Below are 4977 nucleotides of genomic sequence, written 5' to 3'. Positions count from 1 at the left end.
GGGCAAACCCATCGCTATGTTTTAACGAGCCTAGCGATAGTGAAACTCGTTCTCGTCTAAAGACAAGTTTGTCGCTATTTAATGTTTTTAACGAGTCTAACGACAAAGATAACTCGGTCCTTTTCATTTTTAGAGAGTCTGAAAAGGTACATAAAGTTAACTCCGAAAGTCCTTTTTCGTCATCTAATCCCTTAAGTCCGAAAAAGTATAAAACAATACAGAAGGGATGAATTTTTTATAGTTTTAACGAGCCGAACAAAACAAGCGCTCGATCGTTTTGTGCAATAATCCCTCAGGTCCAAAAAGATTAAAATCTAGAGGAGGGATAGCACTTCCGGTCGCTTTAATGAGCTGGAAGGCCAAAACTCGGCAATCTTTTCATATTTTACAAGTCAGATGAAAAGAGCTTAAAGGAGACTCGTCTTTTGAGGAACGAGTGATAAAACGGGTAGCAGCTGATTCCAGGTAAGGGTTGGAATTTTCCAATCACGGCAGTGTCACAAGGATGGCTAGTGAAATCACTCTTCGCAGCTGTTCCTCAAAATGGGTAAACAATCAAATGGAGGTGAATGATCGGCCAATGGAAAAGTGGAGGTGACGGTGCAAACAAGACCAAGGCTTTAATGGCTGATAATGTAACATTCACGATTGTTATTTACCGAAGGATAGTTCATTTTTTTTTAACGAGCTTAAAAGCAGAACAGAGATAAAACTGAGCAAAAGGAAGCAGGGAACCACAGCTGCACAAGGCAAGGGCTGATCAGCGCACCCTCAGCACAGAGAAACTGAACTTCAGCGCAGGTTTCCTTCACGGGACCTGCGTTGAAATGCAGAACCTCTTCACAGAGTCTGCGCTGAAGCAGAAACGAGAGTTGTTTCTGGGTTCTGGGTCACGGTTTGCAGTTAAATCTACAGTTTTTGGCCGGATCAAGGCTATCAATTATGGTAGACTAACTTCTGATGTCGAAGGAAATAGAGTGACCCCGACTCCAAAATGTGTTGGAGTACTTGCTTGTGGATCTTCTACAATTTCCTCTATCGCAATCAAACCAGGTGGAAGGGGAAGACCGTCAGGTCCGTAAAATATTTCTGGTGCCGAAGAAGGGGTTGAATCAACAGCGACAGATGTTTGAGGAACAAGACTCTCTGAACCGGTTATAGATGGAACTGGTTCAGTAACACAAGTGTTTGCTCTCAGACTAGGATCAGTATCACTGTCCCTCTGTGGCTGTTGAACTTCTTCTGTAGAGGCAGGGTCAGGCTGCAAAAAACAGAGATAAAACTGAGCAAAAGGAAGCAAGGAACCACAGCTGCACAAGGCAAGGGCTGATCAGTGCACCCTCAGCACAGAGAAACTGAACTTCAGCGCAGGTTTCCTTCACGGGACCTGCGTTGAAATGCAGAACCTCTTCACAAAGTCTACGCTGAAGCAGAAGCGAGAGTTGTTTCTGGGTTCTGGGTCACGGTTTGCAGTTAAATCTACAATTTTTGGCCGGATCAAGGCTATCAATTAGGTACAATTAGGAGGATGATTTAAAGGAGGACCAAGATCTATCACAAAGGGCTGTTAGAGCACTTATGGATCAGTTTGTTCAGATCATAAAAACAGGCCCAGTGAGTGGACTAGAGTGGTAGATCTCTACTTTGCATTTGAAAATGGCAAATGCATTTCGATTCGGCACTCCTGAGTTTATGAGAAGAACAAAAACAGAAACACAAATAAACCAACAAGATACGATCCCCAGCGGAGTCGCCAATTTGTTGTAGGAGAAACTCAAATAGTTTATTGATAGAGTAATAAAGTCCAAGAGGAGATACAACCAAGTGAGGCCCAATCCAACATCTACCTCCCAGCAAAGGAATACCTTCCTCTCCTCCAACAAAGCATAAATCACCCAATGTGCTAATCTCAATCTCAAACCAACAGCAATTCTCTGCAAAGTACAAAATTCCAGCCCCCTGAACCTCTGGGTGAGAGATCCATATATAGATGTCAGCAGAGAGGATGAGTCAGCTTATGTTTTGACTTGTGGGAGAGGAAGGGATTCCTTTGCTGGGAGGTAGATGCTGGATCGGGCCTGACTTGGTTGTATCTCCTCTTGGACTTTATTACTCTATCAATAAACTATTTGAGTTTCTCCTACATGATGTGTACCAATGATGTTTTGTTATGCTTACATGTTTAGCTTAATCTGATCTTGAGCTTTTTATGAATGTATATCTGTATCTTCTTGTAGTTTCTCTCTCTTGTGATCTTGCAGGAATTCGGTGAAGCTGGGCCGGTGAGAGAGCTGGGAGCTGGGAGCTACTGAAGAGAGGAGCGATTGGATCAACAAACTAGCGGAAGACACCGGTTAGTTACATCCTTCTTCCTCATTTACGTCTATAAAGAAGAATACTCAATTAGTTTACTTTGTTTGTTGCTAAGGCACTATCACCTCTTAGAGTGGGATAGGGGCATTCCGAGTTGGATACTTTTCCCAACAACAAATTGGCGACTCCGCTGGGGACTTCTCTGGATGACTTCTCTTGAACATATCGGCGACACTTGTGTGATGGATTGGTAGCATTTACCCCAAAGGTGGATGATACTCTTCGACTGTATCTCGACCCACAGTAGGGGCGTCGCTTTGTCGCCCCTAGGGGCCCGTGTCATTTGCAAACACGACCAAGGCTTTAATGGCTGATAATGTAACATTCACGGTTGTTATTTACCGAAGGATAGTTCATTTTTTTAACGAGCTTAAACGCGGAAAAACACTGCTCGGCCTTATGTTTATTTTTTAACGAGCATGAACTATGCGCTAAAACTGCTCGATGATAAGTTTGCATGCCCCCAGCATAATAACGCAAATCGAGGTGCATGCCCCCCAAGCTTCATTGCATTCAACTCGGTGGTTGGAATGAAGGTTTACCTTGAGATTTGAAAAGGGGATTTGTTTCATTTTTTAATGAGGTTGACACAGTAAAAGAATTATCCTCATGACTCCTTGTTTCATTTTTTAACGAGGTTGACACGAGATAAGAACCGTCCTCGGAGCCCACTGTATTTACAGCATTTGATAGAAAATCAAAAATTGAAGGATGATAAAGGTCATCTTGAGGATCTTCTCCACAATCCGGGAGAAGGGAACGATGGTGGGAATCATTCCATGGTGCTCCGTCAATTACCATTGATTGGACAATTCCTTCGTCGGTGACATGCACTTGCGACCAAGGATCTGAAGGGGTACCATATTCTTTAGATCTATCTATCCAAACGCTTGATGAGCGTTGATTTGGGGTTGCCCCCCAGGCCAAGAAAATTGATTGCTACAATATTTCTAAAATGGCGATGATCCATGCTGACAAAATGTTCAGGAATCTTTGGAATCCATTAGATATAGAAGATTTCATATTGTAGGTTTCCACTGTGGCCATTTCCGCCAGATTACTCGGAGGCGGTAGGGCAAAAGTACCCATTAAGGCAGGGTCTTTTAGGAGACCTACTCCAATATTTTGAAGCGAATGATTGCTTCCATGGATCATTGGAATGCTTCAGGTAACTTGTGAACTGTCGGGGAGGAAAGTTTGTTGGTTGACGACTGTAATTCCTCCTTGAAAGGGAAATGCAATCTTCCTGAAGTAGGTCAACACAACTGCGGCCATGGCATATATCCAGGGCCTTCCCAGTAGGATGTTGTAATCGAGGTTTCCATCAATTACTTCAACATCAATTCCTACTGTTTTGCCCCCTAGTTCAACTTGCAAGTTACTTAAAATCCCGTATGGAGTGTATGATCGTCCATCAAATGCTTTTAACGTCGTTGACGATCTCGACAAGGGTGGTGAGCCTAAATTTTTCCAGCAACTCATCGACATAATACACGTAGATGCCCCCTCATCAATAATTATTCGATGAACAGTTTTGTTGAGGGCTTTCACTTGAATAAGGAAAGCTAGTTGAGCTGGTAACAGAGGGTCATATCCTTTATGATCAAAGGCCACAAGATTGGAATCCATTGGGCCAATCCCACCTATTGCTGATAATAAAGCTTGCTCTTGGGAGGGGCAATTTTGCGGTACCTCAAGTGTCGACATAGCGGACGACGATTGGGCCAGGTCCTCTATTATATTATAATTCTATGCTATTTTTGCACAAGGATTAAATGTCGATTTGTGTACTACTCCCTTTGGCGACTTTATCATTTTTTCAGGAATGATGGGTGGCACAACTTTGGTCAAAGTTGTCGTCGAACTACTAGGTTGTTCATTAGCCTTGTTATTCGACAGTTGTGGATTCCCGTAATCTTTATTCCTTGTCAAAGCATCATTTTGCTGCTTTGAGATAGACAACATAAGCACTTGGGATCGGAAGCATTTTGATTAGCAACCAGTTTGGTTCCCGAGTTTGGAAACGGATCAGTCAATACTGCTGAGGGTTTTGAATTCTTAAAGAGTTTCTTAACTTCAGCTTTATGTGGACAATCTCTCGTTTGATGATCCTCATCGCATATATGACACCCCGTAGGGGTTTCCTTTGCCCAGAAGGGTTTGCAGAAGGTTTTCTAGGAGATGACTCATCCTGCTTCCTTTTTCTCCCTTTCTTTTTCTTCTTGCCCCCTGGTTGCTTCAGTTGTTTGCCCTTGTCAGTCGACACGGCATTTACTTCCGAGGCAAGAAGTTCCTCATTTGCATTTTGACTGGAAATCTTACGGGCCTTTTTAGGTGTAGCCTTCGTCGATTTCGTGTCTGTTGTGCCAATCACGCCATCTCCGGCATGAGAGTCATTGTTTGATTTAGGAGGAGGAGGAATTGAGAATTCCGGTCTAGGGGCATCAGGTATTTTGTCGTAGAGCGTGCCGGACTGAGTATAGACCAAGTCCAGATATTGCGCATGAGCGATGACTTGCTCTTCCGTTACGACTCCCCCCTTTGCCACATCTTCTGTGATGGTAGGAAGTAAAGACTTGATAAACCATTCAGCTAATAGCTGAT

Source organism: Pinus tabuliformis, chromosome 4_1 (assembly GCF_031772625.1).
Source record: "Pinus tabuliformis cultivar Carrire ecotype Pingquan chromosome 4_1, CPIR1, whole genome shotgun sequence".
In the NCBI taxonomy this organism is placed as follows: domain Eukaryota; kingdom Viridiplantae; phylum Streptophyta; class Pinopsida; order Pinales; family Pinaceae; genus Pinus; species Pinus tabuliformis.
The sequence above is the reverse complement of the archived record's forward strand: the minus strand, read 5'-3'. Positions refer to the sequence as shown.